We start from the raw sequence: 24,526 nt of genomic DNA on the forward strand, positions 1-24,526 counted from the left end.
GTGATTTAGAGAATCAACAAAGAGTGGATTTTCTTAAAAGGAGACTTCAACTGTTGTATTGCACAGTGGTTCATGGGGAGCAGTTCCCTAGTTATTAAACTTAGTACATTTCTCAGACAGCCGAGCCATTCCTTTGATATTCTGTGGAGCCATTACAGTGTTTAGAAGCAGCAACTGACAGTAGGTGTGAAAAGTAGAAGTGAAAGCTTTTAATTTTTTTAGTTTTTATGAAATACTTTATATTAAATGAAGTTCTAACAGTTATCTTTTTAAATTTTTATTTTATATTGGAGTATGGTTGATTTCCAGTGTTTATCAGTTTAAGGTGTACAGGAAAGTGATTCAGTTATCACATCAGATCAGTCGCTCAGTTGTGTCCGACTCTTTGCAACCCCATGAATCGCAGCACGCCAGGCCTCCCTGTCCATCACCAACTCCCGGAGTGCACTGAGACTCACGTCCATCGAGTCAGTGATGCCATCCAGCCATCTCATCCTCTGTTGTCCCTTTCTCCTCCTGCCCCCAATCCCTCCCAGCATCAGAGTCTTTTCCAATGAGTCAGCTCTTCTTATGAGGTGGCCAAAGTACTGGAGTTTCAGCTTTAGCATCATTCCTTCCAAAGAAATCCCAGGGCTATCTCCTTCAGAATGGACTGGTTGGATCTCCTTGCAGTCCAGGGGACTCTCAAGAGTCTTCTCCAACACCACAGTTCAAAAGCATCAATTCTTCGGTGCTCAGCCTTCTTCACAGTCCAACTCTCACATCCATACATGACCACAGGAAAAACCATAGCCTTGACTAGACGGACCTTTGTTGGCAAAGTAATATCTCTGCTTTTGAATATGCTATCTAGGTTGGTCATAACTTTCCTTCCAAGGAGTAAGCATCTTTTAATTTCATGGCTGCAGTCACCATCTGCAGTGATTTTGGAGCCCAGAAAAATAAAGTCTGACACTGTTTCCCCATCTATTTCCCATGAAGTGATGGGACCGGATGCCATGATCTTCATTTTCTGAATGTTGAGCTTTAAGCCCACTTTTTCACTCACCATATATCCATTCTTTTTTAGAATCTTTTTCCATATAGGTTATTACAGAATATTGAGCAGAGTTCCCTGTGCTATACAGTAGGTCCTTGTTGATTATCTGTTTTATATATAGTAGTGTGTATATGTTAATCCCAAATTCCTTATTTATTCCATTCTCCCACCTTTCCCCTTTGGTACCCATCAGTTTGTCTTTGAAGTCTGTGAGTGTGTTTCTGTTTTGTAAGTTCGTTTTTATCATTTTTTTTTTTTTTAGATTTCACATACGAGCAATATCATACAGCATTTTTCTTTCTCTTACTTCACTTAGTATGATAATCTTCAGGTCCATCCATATTGCTGCAAATTTTAATGGCTGGGTAATATTACATTGTACATATACACCACATCTTTTTAATCCATTTCTCTGTTGATGAACATTTAGGTTGCTTCCATGTCCTGGCAATTATTTGCAATTAAATAGTACTTTAGTGAACACCGAGGTGTATGTATCTTCTCAAATTATGGTTTTCTCTAGATATATGCCCAGGAGTGGGATTGCTGGATCATATGGTAGTTACAGTTTTAGTTTTTTTAAGAAACCTCCATACTGTTTTCAATAGTGGTTGTACCAATTTACATTCCTACTAACAGTGTAGGAGGGTTCCCTTTAACCACACCCTCTCTAGCATTTATGGTTTGTAGAATTTTTAACGATGGCCATTCTGACTGGTGTGAAGTGATACTTCATTGTAGTTTTGATTTACATTTCTCTAATAATTAGTGACACTGAGCATCTTTTCATGCGTCTTTGGGCCATCTGTATGTTTTCTTGGGAGAAGTGTCTCTTTGAATCTTCTGCCAATTTTTTGATTGTTTTTTTTTTTTTTTTTAATATTAAGCTGAGTAAGCTGTTTGTATATTTTAGAGATTAAACCCATGTCAGTTGTATCATTTGCAAATGTTTTCTCCTATTCTGTGGGTTTTCTTTTTGTTTTGTTTATGGTTTCCTTTGCTGTGCAAAAGCTTTTAAATTTAATTAGATCCCATCTGTTTATTTTTGCTTTTATTTTCATTAGGAGGTGGATCTAATAAGATATTGCTGCATTTATGTCAGAGAGGGTACTTCCTATTTACGCTTCTAAGAATTTTTTAGTACCTGGCCTTACATTTAGTTCTATGATCCATTTTGAGTTTATGGTATGCTGTTGTTAGAGAATTACGTGTATGGTGTTAGAATGAAATTAGAAATTCTCTTTTACAAGTAGCTGGCCAGTTTTTCCAGCACCACTTATTGAAGAGACTGTGTCTTTTCTCCATTGTGTATAGTCTTAACCTCTTTTGTTGTAGATTAATTGACCATTCAGTTAAGTTCAGTCGATCAGTCGTGTCCAACTCTTTGCGACCCCATGAACTGCAGCACGCCAGGCCTCGCTGTCCATCACCAATTCCCGGAGTCCACACAAACCCATCCATGTGTCAGTGATGCCATCCAACCATGTCATCCTCTGTCGTCCCCTCCTCCTCCTGCCTCCATCTTTCCCAGGATAAGGGTCTTTTCAAATGAATCAGCTCTCCGCATCAGGTTGCCAAAGGATAGGAGTTTCAGCTTCAACATCAGTCCCTCCAATGAACACCCAGGACTGATCTCCTTTAGGATGGACTGTTTGGATCTCCTTGCAGTCCAAGGGACTCTCAAGAGTCTTCTCCAACACCACAGTTCAAAAGCATCAATTCTTTGGCACTAAGCTTTCTTCACAGTCCAACTCTCACATCCATACTTGACTACTGGAAAAACCATAGGCTTGACTAGACGGACCTTTGTTGGCAAAGTAATATCTCTGCTTTTGAATATGCTGTCTAGGTTGGTCATAACTTTCCTTCCAAGGAGCAAGTGTCTTTTAATTTCATGGCTGCAGTCACCATCTGCAATGATTTTGGAGCCCAGAAAAATAAAGTCAACCACTGTTTCCACTGTTTCCCCATCTATTTGCCATGATGTGATGGGACCAGATGCCATGATCTTTGTTTTCTGAATGTCGATCTTTAAGCCAACTTTTTCACTCTCCTCTTTCACTTTCATCAAGAGGCTTTTGAGTTCCTCTTCACTTTCTGCCATAAGGGTGGTGTCATCTGCATATCTGAGGTTATTGATATTTCTCCCGGCAATCTTGATTCAAGCTTGTGCTTCCTCCAGCCCAGCGTTTCTCATGATGTACTCTGCATACAAGTTAAATAAGCAGGGTGACAATATACAGCCTTGACGTACTCCTTTTCCTATTTGGAACCAGTCTGTTGTTCCATGTCCAGTTCTAACTGTTACTTTCTGACCTGCATACAAATTTCTCAAGAGGCAGGTCAGGTGGTCTGGTATTCCCATCTCTTTCAGAATTTTCCAGTTTATTGTGATCCACGCAGTCAAAGGCTTTGGCATAGTAAATAAAGCAGAAATAGATGTTTTCTGGAACTCTCTTGCTTTTTCGAGGATCCAGTGGATATTAGCAATTTGATCTCTGGTTCCTCTGCCTTTTCTAAAACAAGCTTAAACATCTGGAAGCTCACAGTTCACATATTGCTGAAGCCTGGCTTGGAGAATTTTGAGCATTACTTTACTAGTGTGTGAGATGAGTACAATTGTGTGGTAGTTTGAGCATTCTTTGGCATTGCCTTTCTTTGGGATTGGAATGAAAACTGACCTTTTCCAGTCCTGTGGCCACTGCTGAGTTTTCCAAATTTGCTGACATATTGAGTCCTTCACTTTCACAGCATCATCTTTTAGGATTTGAAATAGCTGAACTGGAATTCCATCACCTCCACTAGCTTTGTTCATAGTGATGCTTCCTAAGGCCCACTTGACTTCACATTCCAGGATGCCTGGCTCTAGGTGAGTGTGAGTGATCACACCTTCATGATTATCTGGGTCGTGAAGATCTTTTTTGTACAGTTCTTCTGTGTATTCTTGCTACCTCTTCTTAATATCTTCTGCTCCTGTTCAGTTCAGTTCAGTCGCTCAGTCGTGTCCGACTCTTTGTGACCCCATGAATCGCAGCACGCCAGGCCTCCCTGTCCATCACCATCTCCCGGAGTTTACTCAAACTTATGTCCATCGAGTCAGTGATGCCATCCAGCCATCTCATCCTCTGTCGTGCCCTTCTCCTCCTGCCCCCAATCCCTCCTAGCATCAGAGTCTTTTCCAATGAGTCAACTCTTCACATGAGTTAATTCTGCTCCTGTTAGGTCCATACCATTTCTGTATTAACTGTAGGTGCATGGATTTATTTCTGGACTTTCTGTTCTGTTCCATTGATTTATATTTCTGTCCTTGTGCTAGTACCATACACTGCTCTGATGACTGTTTCAATAGTATAGTCTGAAGTCAGGGAACCTTATTCCTCTAACTCCCTTTTTTCTTTCTTAGGATTACTTTGACTATTTGGGGTCTTTTCTGTTTCTGTACAAATTTTAAATTTTTTTCAATAAAATTAGAAATGAAAGCCTTTTATATTTTACAATGTAGACTAGCTAAAAAGATATTCTGTAATATTTCCTTTTTTAAAAAAAATACATTTCATGTTAATTCACCCACATATATTTTCTATGTTTTTTTACTCCCCATCCTGTGTATTTTACTTTTAGCACACAACCAGAGTTCCATAGTAAGAATTTAATTGATCTATTCAAAATTGACTACCACAGCCTCTACTTTCATATACCTAGGTATTAATTTTCTCTTTGCCCTTTTAGTTTTACCAAATCCTTCTATAGTTTGTGTCCTCCTCTTCTCTACCCAGTCTGCTCATACTGATATTCCTAAAACCCTGGCCAGAATTCAGTTACTTACTGTTGCAATCAAATCACTTTAAATGTTCTGGTATTCAGTTTTAACATTGAGTAATTCACTGTTGGCCACAAGTGGAAATCATTTCTAGTCTGTCAAATTTTAAATGTATTTTCATATTCTGTGTATGCATTTTTGAGCTCCCTTTCTAATACTTAGTTTCTTATTCCCAAATTTCCTTCCCCCTCCGCCGCCAGCTTACTTTCCTATGACAGTCACTCTTTCTGTATTGTCATTTCCTTTTGCATTTTAGGAAATTTATTTTTTTGTCCCTAAACCTGTAAATAATCCAGTAAATAAAATGATGTTGGAAGCATAGAACCAACCAATAACTCAAAATATTTTGAGAAAAATGAATTCTTTACTTGCGTTAGAAAATATATTTTTATATTTAAGTTCATAATATATAACTTGTGGATATCTGCTTTTGCACATGACTGCCTAACGAGATATTGGACAAGTTAGATTTTGGACTCGTACTGTTTTCATATATCTAGTAAGCATCCATCTAAAGAAAATTAGATGGGTTTACAGAAATTACAAGTGATCAGTTGTCAACAGAAATGAATCGGTATAAAGCCAAAGTCATTTGCTTAAAATGTGTGAGGTGCCACCATGGTTGCCATAGGGATATAAAGATGAGTACTGTGGAGCCTTTCTACTCAAGGGCCTGGCTACACTGCAAGTTGTTATTCAGTCGCAAAGTCGTGTCCAACCTCTTTGTGACCCAACGGACTGCAGCATACCAGGCTTCCCTGTCCTTCACTATCTTCTGGAGTTTGCTCAAACTCCTGTCCATTGAGTCGGTGATGCCATCCAACCATCTTATCCTCTGTCACCCCTTCTCCTCTTGCCCTCAATCTTTTCCAGCATCAGGGTCTTTTCAATGAGTTGGCTCTTTGCATCAGGTGGCCAAAGTTTTGGAGCTTCAGCTTCAACATCAGCGGCCAAAGTTTTGGAGCTTCAGCTTCAGCATCAGTCCTTCCATTGAATATTCGTGGTTGATTTCCCTCAGGATTGACTGATCTCCTTGCTGTCCAAGGGACTCTCAGGAGTCTTTGCCAGCACCACAGTTTGAAAGCATCAGTTCTCCAATGCTCAACATTATTTATGGTTCAACTCTCACATCAATATGTAACTACTGGAAAAATCATAGCTTTGACTATATGGACCTTTGTCAGCAAAGTGATGTCTCTGCTTTTTAATATACTGTCTAGGTTTGTCATGGGCATCCTTGGTGGCTCAGACAGTAAAGAATCTGCCTGCAGTGCAGGAGACCTGGGTTCAATCCCTGGGTTGGAAGATCCCTATGAAGAATATGGCAACCTGCTCCAGTATTCTTTCCTGGAGAATCTCATGCACAGAGGAGTCTGGTGGACCACAGTTGATGGGCCTCAAAGAGTTGGACACAACTGAGCAACTAAGACACACACATACTAGGTTTGTCGTAACTTTTCACCCAAGGAGCAAGCACCTTTTAATTTCACGGCTGTGGTCACCATCTGTAATGATTTTAGAGCCCATGAAAATAAAATCTGCCACTGTTTCCATTTCTCTTCCCCCATCTATTTGCCATGAAGTGATGGGATTGATTGCCATGATCTTAGTTTTCTGAAATTGCATGTAACCAATATAATGGAATGTGGTAAAAATAAAAATCACATGAAAAGCAGATGGGAATTCTGGGTAGAGCATAGAATTTATGATAGAAGTAATATTTGGAAAGAGGGCCTTGGCTGATAGTGGGCCTCTAGAAAATTGATGCCAGCCTTCCAAGTGGAAGAGACAGTATAGACAAAATTGTGGTGTGGTGAGAAAGCGTAGTGTGTGCACTGATCATTGATTGGTCCAGTTTCCAGTGACAGAGTGTGCACAAAAGAAGCAAGACTTAAAAGCTAGATGCAGATAGTTCTTAAATACTAGCATGAAGAGTCTATGCTTAAGTCATTTCACTGGGGGAGCTGTTGAAGTGTAGTTTGGAGGGAAAAGTTGTAATGTGACCAGAGATGTGCTTTAGGGAATGCAACTTGACATCAGAATGTAGTCAAAATATAAGTGAGACGAAAAGAGTAAATGGGAAGAATGAGGAATGGTTAAAATAATCCAGTTAGGAAGTAATGTGGGACATCACTAAGCTAGAGAGAATAGGTATAAAGAGACAGGTATGTGACTGGACAACTAAGTTATCCAAGCCTGGATTTCCGTTTGGAGAGAACAGTGGGAAGAGAAAAGAGGCCCGGATGGAGGCTGGCGTGGGGGTGGCAAACAGGAGTGCCTTCTGTTTCGGTGCACTTCTGGACTCAGGTTACTGACTAGCATCCCAGCTCCAGAAATTGCTAGCTTCATGACTTTAGGCAAGTTAATGAACTTTGATGTGCCTCAATTTCCCCCTCTGTAAAGTGGGTCTGGTAATAGTACTTCAAACCTGATTTGAGTGTAGATGAACATAATACACGTATGTTTCCTAGAAGCCTCTTTGGCTCATTGTAAGTGCTCAAAAAAGTGTAGGCGTTATTTTTCTTTAACCCTCAGAGCCCTTTGTTGTCTTCGAGGGTTGCTAGGTCGAGTCCGACTCATTGCGACCTCATCGACTGCAGCACACCACCAGCACGCCAGGCTCCTCTGTTGTCCACGATCTACCAGAGTTTGCTCAAATTCATGACCATTGAGTCAGTGACGCTATCTAACCGTCTCATCCTTGGCCGCCCCCTTTTCCTTTTGCCTTGAATTTTTCCAGGCATCGGGGTCTTTTCTAATGAGTTGGCTCAGAGCCCTAGCAGGGAGCTAATTTTATCCATTTCATATATGAGGAAGACAAGCTCAGAGACTACAGTTGACCCTTGAACAGCACAGGTTTGAACTGTGTGTGTCCCACTTAGACTCAGATATTTTTCTTTAGTAAATACAACAGTCTACATATTTCAGAATTTGTTGAATCCTTGGATATGGAGCCACAGATAGAGGAATCAATTCTCGTATATGGAGGACTAGCTGTAAGCTATATGCTGATTTTTGACTGTTCAGAGGGTCAATAATAACCCCACATTGTTCAAGGGTCAGCTATGTATTATTTAAGCAAACTCAGAGCCTGAAAATAGCATTTTCAGTTGCCTCCATGCCTTAGTGTATTTCAGATTTTGTTTTGTTTTCAGGATTCAGATAACAGTTTTTCTTGAGCGACTGGGTCTAGAGGCAGAATCCCTAAAGAAACCCTCAGACGTAATATTTTTCTCAGGAAAGTGATAAAGCAGGTTAGAGATGAAAGATGGCAGGATTGATGGGAAGGTGGATGAGGATTCAGGAATTAATAAGTATAGTCATTTTCAGCAGACAAAATGAAGAAAGAATGTGCGTGCACACACATCTCTAACTGTAGTGGTTTGTCATTTCTGTGTCTAATATTAAACTGACTAATTTAATTCATGTCTTCACTCTGTAGGCAAATACATAACATCAGCCATGGCTGTTACATTTGCCTTCTAGTCCTTTGTATGCCGGGATTTAAAACTGATCCTGAAAATGTCCAACATAAATGTAATGCCATTGCCAAAAGCATTTTCCAAATGCAATAGATAATTTTCTAGTACTTTCAGAGAAAAAAAAAGCATATTAATATGGCTAAAGCTGCCATTCTTAGCTTTTTCTCACCCCCAGCACACTGGTAATGAAGCCACCTCCCAGCACCAGTGGTCTTAGGGAATGACTTCACATTTGTGTTGGATATCTTCTTGATGGTCAGCAGGGGAGTCCAGTCCAGGGGAACATGGCTTCCAGGTAGGGCTAGTCTGGGGTTGAAAAGACTCCCAGTTGAGCAGAATCTACTCACACCCAGTGCGTGGAAGTACAGTACTGTCAGTGTTCTCTGTCCTGAGTCAAGAGTCCTTACACCAACATAAAAGAAAAGGATAGTATTGTGAGAAAAGCCCTAGACTGGCTCAGAGGAGCTGGACAGATTCTCTCAAGTCAGGTCCTCACACTGGCTTCCTGATCTTGGGCAAGATACTTGTTAATTTTCTCTTCTATAAAATTAAAAAGTGGCATTAGATGACCTCTAAATTGCCTCCCAACCCCTGCATTCATAATACTAATGAATTCATCCAGTATTGATTCATCCTGGCAGTTGGGATATAAAGTACAGTAATCTTGTGATAAAGAGAAACACATGACATAGAAATATAAGCAGAGCACTGAAGGGGCAGGTAATTCTTGTTGGGAGTGGGGAGAAGGAAGGAAAAGGGTAGGATAGGAAATATCTTATAGGTTAATTTCAGTTGGACCTTGAAGAATGGAAATGTGTCAGAAGCAGAGGGTTCAGAAGCAGGTGAGATTTTACTGAACTTGGTGTTCATGTTAAGAAGATCTTTGCAGTTGGAGTTCAGAGGTCCTGGCAGGAAATGACGTAGGAAGGGTGGATTGGGTCTATATTGTGCATGTGTGCTAAGTCACTTCAGTTGTGTCCGACACTGTGCAGATGGACTGCAGCCTGCCGGGTGCTCCTCTGCCCGTGGGATTCTCCAGGCAAGAATACGAGAGTGGGTTGCCATTGCCTCCTCCAGGGGATCTTCCCGACCCAGGGATCGAACCTGCGTCACTTATGTCTCCTGCATTGGCAGGCAGGTTCTTTACCACTAGCACCTGAAGGGATTTCAGGTGTCACGTAAGGGCATTTTTTACTCTCTGCACAATAGGAAGCCGCTGAAGGTTTAGGCCAGGAAGGGGAATGAAATATTCTGAGTCTCAGTTTTTGGAAACTTGATGAAAGTCTGTAAAGAGTGGATTAAAGTGAGCAAGGAAATCCGATTTGTTTTCTTAATGGCTGTCTTCATCTGTTACCTTACACCCAGGTACCTCTGGGTGTTCAGATTGATCCCTCCAGCACTGTCTCCCTTTCTGTAACCATCATTAACTTCACAAAGTCAAGAAAGTACTGTTTGTGCTCCTCTTTTCTGAGGTGACACCAAGATCTTATCTCCCCTAAGTGCACATCGGCTCCCCGTATCCCCAACCAAGCAGAATGGCTGTACTATTAGCAATGTGTTTTTTTGGTTTTTTTAAAGGCAAGAAAATCCAGTGTTAAAAGAAAAAGGAAATTAATGATTTAGAAATGTACTTTCCAAAAAAGAAAAAAAATAAAAGAAATCTAGTTTACTCAGTATCCATAGGTAGCTTAGATAGTTTTTTTTTAAAAAGGTCAGGAAAAATTGAATCCCTTAGTGGTTGTCACAGTGATGTCAGTCTTAACTGCTATTAACTGATGTAACCCTTAACTTTGGCTTAACACACTAAAAGCAAAGAACATTGTATGGCGTTTTCATATTTGATCGCAGCACTTGCTTGATTGACGCTGCATTGACTGAACGCAGGACAGACACTAAGATCAATTTTAGGGGGATCACAGGGAGTCCCTAGGGGTTTGCTTGGGATCCCTGAGGCCCCTGGGTCAGGCCATCAACTCTGGCTTTCATGTTTTTCCTTTTTCTCCGCTGCAACCTTTTTTCCACCCTTTTTAGTGAATGCACCAGAAGGTCCTGTCTGTGCATGTGTGTATGCTTCCACCAAATAGCTTTATCGTCAGTGCTGTGGGCCCTCCTTTGCAGGCTTGTGGCTTTCATAAGGCAGATTTGATGCAAGCTTTCTACACACCTATCCTTCAGATGGCTTTGTCACTTAAGCTTGCCAGTTGTCAGCTACCCTGGTGTCATTTAAATGGAGGCAGTTTGAATGTTTCTCATTTCACAATGTTTTAAGACACTCATTAAATGACAGTCATCTTAGGAAACCAGCTGTTTCGTCCCGTTCTCATGCAAACATTTGTTCACCTGATAATTTTCAGAATCACAGATTTCTGGTTAAAAACAAATTTTTCCAAATTATTTGTAGTTGGCTCAATATGGCTTACATTTTAAAATTTAATGATACTCAGACTGTCCTGTTTTCTGTGTAAATTAGAGCAGATACAGTCACCCTGAGGCAGTAAGGGGGACTAAACTAATTTCACTGATGTAATCATTGTTAAACAATTTCCAGTGCAACTTTGGAAACAGTATTTGTGAGCCTGTTTAATGATGTTTAAAAATGCATCAATGAAATTGGCTTAGCCTGTGGCCTTTATTACAGTCTCTCTTCTCAATTACACAGATTCCATGTTTTATGTCTGGACTGATTATAAGTAATGCCCCCGCCCAAAAAAAAATTATCCTAGCTGAAGAGTATAGCTTATCCCTAACCCATGGAACTTGATTTCGAATTGAAAAATCTTGGAAAATAGTTCAAGAGTACCACATCAGCTGTGGTACTGATAGGAAATGCATTCAGGAGGTTGGGCTGGCATTTCTATATCTGTTTTCACCTTTTTTTTCTTTTACTTCCACTGCTCTTCACCTTCCACTTACCCCCGGTGCCATCATGAATTCACTATAAATTCCAAGCCATCTGCCTTGAAATATAGCAGAAAACATTAAATATGTTTTTACTAATGATCTGCTAAAATCACAATTCAAGCTCTGTGCTGAAGCCACTTTTTTTTTTTCCCCCAGTTTCAGAAGCAGTATTTAAGTGATGACATGCAGTAATTTGTTCATTCTTCTGTCAGTATAATTTACAAGGCAGTGGCAGATAAACATAGCAATACAAGATTCATTTACGGTGACACAATGGCAGATACACAGAGCAGAACCCTGCCTATGAGATAAAGTGGACTGAGTGACTTATGCAGTAATTAGGGGATAATTGTCATTAACCTCACAAACAGTAGTTTACCCATATTGTTTAAAAGGCTCCAGGATGCGTAATGACAAGGTAATCTGTCAAAGCACTAGGGGGAAATATTAATAAGATTTGTGCAAGCCTGGATAGAAAATATGCAGAAAGCGGCCACATTAAGCTAATTGGTGGATGAATATACACTTGTAAAAGTGCTTCTAATGGCACGTTTGCTGCTCTCCAAATGACTACCGTTAATGTGGAGAAGTGGGCTGCTTCGAAAGTCAGGACTGCTGGGACAAGAGGGTATTAAGGCATGCAGACGCAGTTATTACCTTGTGCTCCGTAATGCATGCTTCCCCCTCCTCTGTTTTGGAATTCTGAGTTTGGCGTTACAGTACCATATGTTGATTATTTACTCTGATGATTGCATTTTTTGATCTCCTATTTCTTCACTCAGCCGCCGACCCCCAATCACCTCTGTTTTGTGGCCAAATAAAATGTCTAATAGCTACACTGATCGCTTAGAAATACATAGAAACACAAATTGATAACGCATATGTAGATTGATAATTACACACACTCGTGTGGGGGTGCCTTTTATAGGAACACATTTAATCGGAGCAATCAAAGGAAAGTATATCCATCAACAGCCTCGTGTATGTGTTACAAGTAATAATGGGTTGTTCCCTGATGAATGCTAAAGCAGGAAATTAATCTTTGTGTTCTACTGCCATTCTTATACCCAGAGAAGAACAAAGTTTAATCTCCCAATACATCTCTCTGTTCAATCACACACTCCATCCTCCACGTGTGGTATGGAATACTGCTTAGTGAATGTTCAGTTCTTTTCTCCCCCTGCTCCCCCACATCCTAATGAATATGTTAAAGTTCCTTTGGGTTGTTCCATCAGCTTCAGTTGTGGAGCGATTCAAAGTATAATATGTGAGCTAGAATCAGCCTTTCAAGCTTTGGAAGCTGGGATATGAGTACTCAGGATCTTGGTTGTATAGACAAACTTCATACAAAGAGTGAAGGTTGTGACCTTGAATTCATTCCAAGGTTTTGACCCTTACCTAATGTGGAAAATCATCTTCATCGTGGAAAAAAAAAAGGTTTTTTTGCACCCATTTTTGCTATTTATCAGACATTATAGGAAAGCCCATCAGGAAATACCAGGGTCTCTCTGGTGTTTGTGTTTAGATACATAAAACCTCAGCACAGACCCCTGGGTAGACGGAAGCTTTCTACAAGCTTGGTGGCAGAACATTGGTTATGGAAAGAAAAGTAAACTAGAAGATGTAAAGCTCCAAGCAAAAATGCTAGCATGGGCTCTGGTGAGTGGTGTTTATTGCCAGGCAAGCAGATTTATAGCTATCCAAGGACTCAGGTTTTATCTTTATGTCTGAAGGGAGAAGAATACAAGACCACTTGCAGGGCCCATCCTTCTCCTTCCTCCTGTTTCTAGTGTTTTCTCTGAGGATTTCAAACTGTTCCTTTGCTGTCCTGAACCATAAAATGACTTACCCCCTAGCATCTCCTGGTGATCATCTCCAAAAGAGTAACTTGTGTCGATTTAAAAGGTTTAATTGAGGCAAGAGTCTTATATACAGATACTGCTGTTTCTCAGAACTCCAGAGATCACAGGAGAACTACAGATATTTATTTATATAGCTTGATAGAGATATAACATATTTATTTTGGAATGGCTGAGCCTCATGTTTTACAGGATTTCCACAAACTCTATTGATACAATGATATGGGGGCTTCGAAGGAACCGTTTCCCTATACAAGCGAAGTTTTCACTTGAACAGATCATTACATTGACCAGGAGTAAAAGGTAATCCAGAAGAATTACTACCTCTAATCACATTACTGATAAAGCATCAAGGGAGGCATGCAGATTATGGAACCATACAGTAACTCATGGTGGCATATTTTCAGTCATAAACACGTATGTTCTGAAAATAAGTTGTAGGTACACAAGTTGGTTGAGAGGAAAAATTTTAGCCTAAGATTAGAAACATTTTAATTGAAATGTCTTATATGTCCAGATTCTAGGTATAAATAGTCAAATAAGGGAATCTGACTTTTTTTTAGTAAGGCTTAGAAAGTTAGTGGGGCTTCCCTGGTGGCTCGGTGAAGAATCTGCCTGCCACTGCAGGAGACCCAGGTTTGATCCCTGGGTCGGGAAGATTCCCTGCAGAAGGAAACGGCAACACACTCCAGTATTCTTGTCAGGGAAATCCCTTGGAGAGTGGAGCCTGGTGGGCTACAGTCCATAGGGTTGCAAAAGAGCTGGACACAACAGCAACTTAAACACCACCAAGAAAGTTTAGTAGGACTCTTACTTACATGTAAGGAAACGAAACTAGGTACTGGTTACTTCATAGTCACACAGCTGGTCATTGGCAAAACGAAGACTCGAACTCAGGTATCATTTGCTTATGTTCTTTATTTTCCTCTGAGGCTGAATATGAGGAAGTTATACTAAGCATAACCAAAAATTGAAATTTTAATATCCAAATTCTCTTTTAGCCTCTAAGTTCAGAGTTAAATACTCTGTGCTTAAAGATGCATGGGTAATCTTATATTAAATAAAGGTTGATCTTCTAGGAATAAAGATCTGCTGGATTTGAGATTTCCTATTTTGGAAACTTAAATGATTCTTAAGATGCCATTGTTAATTATTAAAATGTATTGTGTCTTTAAAAGTTTCTCAGATTTGATTTACAGTGGAGTTAGGTAATTTGAAAAATAACTTTGGACTCTTTGAAGTGCAGTTCTAGATACTGTGGAAAGTAATTTACACCTCTGAAAATTCTGTAGATGGCAAAGCAAGGCTTTATTTATTTGCAAACAAATACCCACAGAAGAAATGCATGGACCTGGTTTAAAGCCAAACTAAAATTCCTGGGTATAGGGAAGAAATCCTGACAGGCCTTTAACAGAGCTTAGCTGGAGTTTCTGTGATTAAATATGTTGTAACCCTGGAGTGATCTATCATAATCACAGATTTTAAAATAAAATTGCTGTACAGACGGTTATTGAGGAGAAAAGCAGTCATCCTCTATGAATTATATGTTCTCATCTGGTCCATAATCAAGAACATTATATAACAAAGTAAATTTTTATATCAAAAAAGTCAAACAATATACTTTAAAAAAATCAGAAGAGCCATTTAAAACCAATGCCTTGGTATTTTGATTCCTCTTGGTTTGAGAAGTGGTCATTTGGGGAGGGTGTATTGTTCAATTTCTCAATAATTTGTTTCTTCTTCTAAAAGATACCTTCTTCACTGAAAAGTAGTTTCAAATATGGATCAGAAACAGAAATGGTAGGGATTTTTATCTCTTGAAAAATCTACCAGAGCCATACCTAAAAATCACATAAAATTACCATGTCGTCTTTTCCTTCTGCTCCCAACTGCAGTCAGGGGCCATTTCCTTCAGACTTCCAGTTTCATCCAAGGAGATGAATTCCTTAATTCTGTACTTTTCTTTTTTTTTTTTTTTTTTTTTTGCAAGTAATTTGATATGCCTTTCCTTAGTATACTACCGATTCTTCATGATTGAACATTTTTCATCTTATAAGACAACTGATTTATAATGAGATTCGTGCAGTGACCTGAGGATGGCAGTCTGTCTACAGGTACACGTTTGTGTACATGCACATGTACGTGATAAGTAACTCTTAAAGTCAATCCTAATGTGCACATGGTATTTATAGAGAGCAGACCTGTGTTAGCAAGGACTAATAAGAGTCTCACCTTGACAGAAAATTCTTGAAGGCAAAGTTTTTTGAGAGCTCTGTCATTCTAACCAGTGGTGGATATTCCTATAGAGTTCATTTCTCCTTCGGGGGAAAAAGGAGGAATTGGAAAGATACTTCAGACAGGTCCTTTATAATCCACGCACACTGAATTTAGCACCAGCTTCTATAATCACAGCCAGCCAATATATACATAGCTCTGATGTCTGTGCACACATTTCATGACATCGATGGGCTTGGGTTGATGAGGAAAGCATATTTGTTTCCCAGAAGGGATGAATGTGCATGAATGTTAGCAAAGTCCAGTCTTGATTTTTCTTTGCAAGTTTTCATTTCTTTTTGTACCACACCCTGTTGATTCTTTGTCATGGAACCCTTCTGTCCTGGGGAGGGGCAGAACAAGCAAGAATGGACTGGTCAACATTGTATTTAAAAGGTAAAGTGATGCTCTTGAGAAATTCTGCAAAACACAAATTTCCAAATGATGGAAATCGGGTAGTTTTTATTACCCAAAACGAATTTGATTTTCTTTTCTTATCAAGTCTAATTTGAACCATTTGGTGCAATCATGGTATAAATGAGCATGCCTCACTCTGCCTACAGATATTACAGTTGTTTCAACTGGCCTGGAAATATTAGCCTGAAACACTGGAAAAGCGCACTCACTTGAAAGAACTCTGAATAAAGAAGAGTATGATTCTGTTTACTTACACAAGCAGACTGTTCCAGTGTATACTGTATATGGTAGTGGTTCATCTTTCTCAGTCGGTGCCCTCCCAGAAGTACGTGTTTAAATGTAAATTTGCTAAAACAAATAAGCATGCCAAGTTGTTTCCCCACATAATTTCAAGTGTTTCTCAAAAATTATCACAATATTGCTTACAAAATTTCCCCCAAGTGCTTCCCAGAATCTGTTATTTTCAATAAGAATTTTTTGTTGTTGTTTTACCATTTTTCTTCTTCTGCCCCCTTCTGCACACCCCCACCCCTCCCCACCCCCACTTCTTGCTTGCTTACACACACACAAAAATTTTAACCCATGCCAAGTCATGTAAATTAGATAAATAAATAATTAGCCATTTTCCCCCCTTAACAAAAAGAGGGGGAGTGGCTCTGATATATGTGGAGAGTACCCAGACCAGTTAAACTTTTTGGCTGAAGAGAAGTTTAAAAGTAACTTGACTTTTAGAGGAACAATGGAGAATTGAAATATCTGCTTGTCACATATGGACCCACATGAGTTCTAAAACAGGTGGCTTGTAGGTGAAAAGGAGAGAAGGGGACTTCTGTAACTTCTGTAAGATTGGTTTTTTGGTAAAGCTATAGGTAGTGCCTTCAGCCCTCACATGCAGCCCCGCCCAGCCCTCGGGGGGTGTACATGCACTCTCATTTGCAGCACCCCCTACACCCCCATATGAAGTTGAGGGAATGGCCCTGTCCATGACATCTGAGATAATAGTCCGAGCCCACCACTTCCCCCTGAGGTGACCTACCAGTTAAATGATAAATTTCCTAACTTCTGGATCACTTCCTTGACACGTGTCCACCTAACCAAGAGGCCAGCACAAAGGCAGGTGAAAGGGAGCTTAGGTGAATTAACAGACTACTCTTTGACTTCTTCCAAAGTGTGTGTGAAGATGTATTCGCATGCTCCGTGTCTGCCACATGTCAGTATTAGCTCTGTAGTGAAGTAGCCTAAACTTTTTATGACTACACGTTCTTTTCATACTTTTCATGAAATACATGAGCGTGCACCCCAGTGCCTGTGAAGCTGTTTCTAAGTTAGTAATATATTGTAAATTTACATATAAAAATGTAACACATGTGTCTTTTTAGGTTACAAAAATAGAAATTCTCATGTTTACTCACCACATCAGTGGACTGTTGTGTACCCCCTACAGATAGGAGAGAATGGAGGAGGGGGTGTGTGTTTTTCTGGTTACAACAGAATGTAGGGAAGAAGAAGATGGTCTGTATATAAATGGAGAAAGTTGTGAATGTTGAGTTTTGAGTGAGAGTTCATGCAATTTTCATAGTTTAATGTTTTGTGTCAGCTTCATTGAGGTATACTTTACATGCCAAAAAATCTCAGAGTTTTTAAGTCTACAACCTATATAGTCATATATACATCAGCCTTAGGATATAGAACATTTCCATCACTGCCTAAAGTTCCCACTGTTCTTTTACAGTCAGTCCTTTCTTCCACCCTTGGGTCCTGACAACTACTGATCTCACTTCTCTTCTTGTAGGCTTACTTTTCAAGGATGATTCCTCTGACTGGCATAGTGACATCTGTTATCTTTTAGGTCTGACTTCTTTCATTCTTAAGGTTATGTTTCTATCAATAGTTTATTCCTTTTTATTGCCCAGTAGTATTCCTTTGTGTATATCTCCCACTATTTGTTTAATTAAGACTTAAACATCAAGAAAACCTGGCAAAATGTATGTTTCAAGTTTTGCATAGCATGGTTTCATCAGTTTTTAACTCTGCAATTAATAGTTCAGTTTTGATAGAGTACCAAGCTGGATCGGCTTGGGATCGTTTCTCTACCTTCTACGCAAGTCCATTCCTCTTGCCTTAATACCTGAACTCCTCCTAAAGGAGAAAGAAGTTCAGTTCAGTTCAGTCATTCAGTTGTGTCCGACTCTTTGCAACCCCATGAACCGCAGCACACCAGGCCTCCTATCTATCACCAACTGCCAGAGTCCATTGTGTCGGTGATGCCATCCAACCAATCTCATCCTCTGTCATCTCCTCCTCCTCCTGCCCTCAATCTTTCCCAGCATAAGGGTCTTTTCCAGTGAGTCAGCTCTTCGCATCAGGTGGCCAAAGGATTGGTGTTTCAGCTTCATCATCGGTCCTTCCAGTGAATACCCAGGGCTGATCTCCTTTAGGATGGACTGGTTGGATCTCCTTGCAGTCCAAGGTAAAGAGTCCTCTCCAACACACAGTTCAAAAGCATCAATTCTTCAGTGCTCAGCTTTCTTTATAGTCCAACTCTCACATCCATACATGACCACAGGAAAAGCCATAGCCTTGACTAGATGGACCATTGTTGACAAAGTATTGTCTCTGCTTTTTAATATGCTGTCTAGGTTGGTCATAACTTTCCTTCCAAGGAGTAAGTGTCTTTTAATTTCATGGCTGCAGTCACCATCTGCAGTGATTTTGAAGCCCAAAAAATAAAGTCTCTCACTGTTTCCATTGTTTCCCCATTTATTTGCCATGAAGTGATGGGACCGGATGCTACGATCTTAGTTTTCTGAATGTTGAGCTTTAAGCCAACTTTTTCACTCTCCTCTTTCACTTTCATCAAGAGGCTTTTTAGTTCCTCTTCACTTTCTGCCATAAGGGTGGTGTCTTCTGCATATCTGAGGTTATTGATATTTCTCCCAGCAATCCTGATTCCAGCTTGTGCTTCCTCCAGCCCAGAAAGAAGAGAAAATCCCAGTAGGAAACCGGTCATGAAAATAAGTTGCCAATACAGTTGGAATGGAATAATACCTTAGGATAGCACACGATGCTTGCAAATCTAGACATGATATCAGAAAGTATGTCTCGTAAACCTCTCATTTTGTTTTAGGTGGATAGCATTTCATTAAAAGCTTTAAAATTAGATCAAAGGGGAAATGTTTTTAGTTTTTAGCTAATCGTTTTTGGATTTTTCCTTTAAATTATGCCTTAAATTTGACAGAAAGAAATTCATGAAATAGAGTCGAAAATTAAACTATTCGGTGCTGGTCTTTAAGCTGTTTGCTCATTTCTTCATAATGTGAATACTGCTAGAGCAAATAGGCCCTAGGTCTCTGCTGTGTTTACTGTTCGGTCTCATTTCCATGTGTGGAAGGAAAGGCAGTGTTTCCCTCTGTGTTCTAGCATGCTAGTGGCCTGCCATGAGCACAAACAGGTTTATTCTCGGCCTTCAAGCAGATTCTCGGGGCTTAAGGTCAGCTGACAGTCAGTCTAATGATCCCAAAGTCTCTATCTGGTCTCTCTCCAGTCTCTTCACATCTTTCCTTCTCTATTCTCCCTTTCCCTCACATAAGAAAAAACAGTCGATCTTACTTGACTTTGGTTTTAAAACGACGCATCATGTAAGGTGTTTTGATATGAAAAAGGGGCTCAAATAAAACTGTTGAAACCATGATCGTTGACCCTACTGACAAAGATTTTAGAAAATCACTCTGGACCCATACTGAACTGGGTGCCAGATTTCTCCTAAGTGATATAAGCACCAGTTCAGTGAATATAAAAGGAAGTCTTTTCATTTAAAATGTTTAGATGTAAATATTTTAAGTGTTTTATACTGTTTCTGAACCCAGTAAAACTTGTTTATAAGTCTGGATTATTTGGTTACAAATCTTCTAATTAATAGGATAGCCAATTATTATCATAGGAAATCAATACTTATCCTAGGGACTTCGCTGGAGGTCCAGTGGTTAGGACTCCGTGCTTTCACTGCCAAGGGCCTGTGTTTGATCCCTGGTTATAGAACTAGAATCCCATAAACTGGCATGGTGCAGCCAAAAATTAAAAAAATATTTATCCTAATACTTTGCATTTCACTTAACAGGACAAATCTTATCATCCTCATTTTGTAAATAATAATTTCCAATGAAATGGTCACTGAGCTCTGGTTACAAATGGGGGAGCCTAAAGTAACTCAGTCACCAGCTACAACTTGAATGGGAAGGACACGAATCCAGTTACTCACTCTGATGTGACTTTTCATTCATACACAAGTCTGGCATCCCAGTATGAAGTGGTCAGAATGTTCATAGTGGCCTAACTGAATTTTTTCCATTACTGTTTATTTTGTGACAATACCAAATTCTTTTTATGGCTCTAAATCACTGGTAAAGTGTAGTTGACATGATAAGGAGGCCTAGGTTTTAGATTTGTATTGTACTTCTCAAACTGTCTGTGAGGAAGGACCAGTTTTCCCCCAGCTGATCTTGAGATAAAGTAAAAATCAGTTAATTTTAAAAGAAATGACCATGTCTTTCATTGTAGAGCAGTGTCACATTGTCCTGAAAGTTACCAGATAGCTACTCTCAATTCCTTGCAGAGTGGTCCTTTTTGATAGCATATAGGCCACTCATGGAAAGTCTTAACAGAGGAGTCTTAAGCCATGGTTTAAGAATCACTGCACCAGATCCTGATTACTTCTGTCACAAAGATCTCCAGGCAAAAAACCGGGGCCTCCTTTGTTTTCCTTTGATGATTTCTAACTCCCTTCAACTGCTTTAACCTAAGGATATGCTAAAGCTGATATTCATTCCTTGCATTGAGCTTTCAGACCCATTCTATTACATGAGACAATCAACTTTGTTTCTTGTTGCAGTTTCTCTGTTTATGAAAGGAATGGTCTTTAGATGGTCTTGATGAATGATTGCTTCTTTGGAAAGAACTTCACATTGCCTGGATCCAGAGGGTACCCTGTCAGGAGGATTCTAGTTGGAGTATGTCATGTAGATAGTTGACCTGTCCCCAGGCACATTCATTTACAAAGATACTGTGTTGTCCTTCCAGGTAAATATAAATGGATGCTTCTGTTACCACAATAAATAAAGCTTCTCTTTTATCATTCAGGCAACCAGCAAAGTTCTAAACTTTGCTTACCTGGATCTCTTCCACCAGAAGTAAATAGTTTAACAGAGCAGTCTCCCTTTTAGTGGAGACAGCCACTCAGGACTAAAAAAGAATCTGAAAGGCAGTAGATTTAGAAATAGCAGCAGGCATTCGCGGCGGGCCAGGAGAAAAGAGAAACCATATGGGACTGCTGTGTACCGTTAGGGGAGGGAAGACAGAAGGGTGATGGAAAGGAGATGCCTCAGGTGGGTTTGATCAGTTGCTATGGTTTCTGAGGCCTATTTTAATATCAGAGGCTGCCAGCTCTGTAAGTACGGTATCAACATGCAGATTTAGGTGCAGGCTACTTGGGAAGAACCTGAGGTAAAAATGACTGTACACCACTCAGATTGAGTTTCCACAGTGAACGCTTTCATAAAAAGAATAATCAAGAAAATGGATTTGATGGTAAAGGGAAAATGGTGTAGAAGAGGTCATGACAGTGATCTGGAGACCAGCCTTGTTCAGGGGAGGTCTTGCCCCTTGTTATCACAGACGCAGTGTGCCCACCTCGAAAATGGCCTCAGTAAGTTCAGTGAACCTGGAGTCAGAATTTCTGGGTTCAAGTCCTAGACCCCAGTTAGCATCTTCGCAACCTTAAGCAGTCATACCTCTGGTGTCTCATCTGTTAAACATTTGCCGAGCTCTGGAAGCTATTAAAAGACTCAAATGAGATAATCTCTGTAAAATCACAATTTATTTCTCTGCTTATTTACAATACCAACAGTCTCCTCTACTCCCCTGTCCCAAAAAAGGATGTAAGGGAGACCATTGCTACCAGTGATACTTTTGAAAAAGCAGCTGCTTCGCAACTCCAGGATTATCCGGTCAGTCACTGTGTCGACAAATCATGGTATGACTGTTGTAAACAGAGAACTGCATGAGAATGTTTAATCTGAAGGCTAATTTCTCCTGCAAATGAGGGAGGGACATCTGTATTTGCCAGTTTACGTGGTTCAGTTCAATTGTTCAGTCGCTCAGTCATGTCTGACTCTTTGCGACCCCATGGACTGCAGCACACCAGGCCTCCCTGTCCATCACCAGCTCCCGGAGTTTACCCAAACTTATGTCCATTGAGTCAGTGATGCCATCCAACCATCTCATCCCATCCCCTTCTCCTCCTGCCTTCAATCTTTCCAAGCATCAGGGTCTTTTCCAGTGAGTCAGTTCTTTGCATCAGGTGGCCAAAGAATTGGAGTTTCAGCTTTAGTATCAGTCCTTCCAATGAACATTCAGGACTGATTTCCTTTAAAATGGACTGGTTGGATCTCCTTGCTGTTCAAGGGTCTTTCAAGAGTCTTCTCCAACACCACAGTTCAAAAGCATCAATTCTTTGGTGCTTAGCTTTCTTTATAGTCCAACTCTCAAGTCTGTACATGACCACTGGAAAAACCATAGCCTTGACTAGATGGACCTTTGCTTACAAAGTAATGTCTCTGCTTTTCAATATGCTGTCTAGGTTGGTCATAACTTTCCTTCCAAGGAGTAAGCATCTTTAATTTCATGGCTGCAATCACCATCTGCAGTGATTTTGGAGCCCAAGAAAATAAAGTCTCTCACTGTTTCCCCATCTATTTGCTAGAAGTGATGGGACCAGATGCCATGATCTTAGTTTTCTGAGTGTTGAGTTTTAAACCAACTTTTTCACTCTCCTCTTTCACTGTCATCAAGAGGCTCTTTAGTTCTTCACTTTTTCTGCCACAGGAGTGGTGTCATCTGGGTATCCGAGGTCATTGATATTTCTCCCAGCAATCTTGATTCCAGCTTGTGTTTCATCCAGCCTAGCGTTTCTCATGATGTACTCTGCATATAAGTTAGGGTGACAATATGCAGGCTTGATGTACTCCTTGCCCAATTTGGAACCAGTCTGTTGTTCTATGTCCAGTTCTAACTGTTGCTTCCTGACCTGCATACAGATTTCTCAAGAGGCAGGTCAGGTAGTACTAGACACCAACACACATATAAAAGGATAGAATGCCAGAAATGAGCCTTATAAGGAATGGCTTATAACTATTAGAGCTTCTTTTTTAAGTAATTTAAATAAATGACAAGTATCACCTTAATATCGAATTAGGTGTTGTGATTCAGACCATACAGTTGTGGTCCAGAGAGAATTTCACATCACAGGGCTGAGTAGAACTGTCTATGAGAGAGAATTCTCTCTTGCAAAAATAGTACAGTTCCCTTTATCCTGTTTGCCCTAATGTAGCATCTTACATATGCATAGTACAGTTGTTAAAACCGAGAAATTAGGATTGATCCATGCTGTTCGCTAATTGAGAGACTTTCCTGAAATTTTACCAGTATTCCCACAAATGTACTTTTTCTGGTCTAGGATCCCTAGAATTTTATATTCATTTGTGCTGTCTTAGTCTCCTCCAGTCTCTAACCAATCTTTGGTTTTTCTTTGACTTTAAAAAAAAATCTTTCCCAACATTTACACTTTGAAGAATACTTGCGGCTGTTTTGCAGAACACCTTTTAGTTTTGGTTTATCTGATGTTTTTTCATAATTAGATTGAGGTATGCATTTTTTTGGGCAAGCATGCCACAGAAACCACAGTGTATCCTTTTCAGTATATAGATCACAAGGTCTGTGATGATCCTTCATTTAGGCAAGTTGGTTACGGTGGTGTCTGCTAGGTTTCTCCCTTACAATGTGATGATTTTCCTCTTTGTAATTAATAAGGCTCTTGTCTTGTATTTAAGGTGATTTTGTGCTTCCATAAATCGACTGTCAAGGGTTGGAACAAGTGCTGTTCACAGAGGGTTGCCCAGTGTCCTGTCCTGGTGGGAAGGAGCTGTGCCCTAGAAGATGATGGAGTCATTAAGTGTTTGAATAGGTTTCTCTCAATCCATACTGAAATGGATTGCCTGACATTACATTGCAGGGTTTTTAAGTCCTACCTCCAGGCATATCTCATAGTTACTAGCAAAAATGAAAGTGTGAAATGCTTTTAATATATATTTAACAACACATAGTCTGGTGATTACTGATGTGTATTCTCTGTGGACGCTCTCTACTATCAGAGCAGGATGTTGAGAGACAATATTTTTACACATTCTTATCTAAATCCATCACATGTTTACTTTCTGAATATCTATAACTGTCATTTATAACAAAATCATAAAAAGTCAAATACTCTTAACTCAAACTTTGAATCATAGAATTACAATCAATTTTCAGAAAAAGTGCAATTACTGTGTTTCCTTACTCTACCTTATGAAATTGCCTACTGTAACATGACACTAAAATTCAGCCACTTAAAAGTGGAGAAATACAGCGTAGCCGTGTGAGTATGGGGGTGATGCTACTTCATTCACCTTAGTGATTTAGAAATTCAGATAATAGCTCCTATTTAAAGGCAGTTTCATCATTGAATCCAGTGTCATGTCTGATTGTGTTAAATAAAATTTGAAAAATGTACCTAATTCCTTCCTATGGTGTCACTATTTGATAAAGATTAAGGTACCATGTTAGGTTTTGCTTTTGCATACACTGGGTTGCACAGCAAGAGTTCACGTCTTGTACTAATATATGCTAAATACTTGCATAGTCT

The 24,526-nt window shown here is 39.8% G+C and overlaps 1 protein-coding gene across 12 annotated transcripts in view; it reads left to right on the forward strand.

Annotated features, from left to right (window-relative positions):
* BNC2 (basonuclin 2) overlaps window positions 1-24,526 on the forward strand; it is a 479,630-nt gene that overhangs the window by 433,945 nt on the left and 21,159 nt on the right. The gene's annotated exons all lie outside the window — the stretch shown is intronic.

This window comes from Bubalus bubalis, chromosome 3 (genome assembly GCF_019923935.1).
Source record: "Bubalus bubalis isolate 160015118507 breed Murrah chromosome 3, NDDB_SH_1, whole genome shotgun sequence".
In the NCBI taxonomy this organism is placed as follows: Eukaryota; Metazoa; Chordata; class Mammalia; order Artiodactyla; family Bovidae; genus Bubalus; species Bubalus bubalis.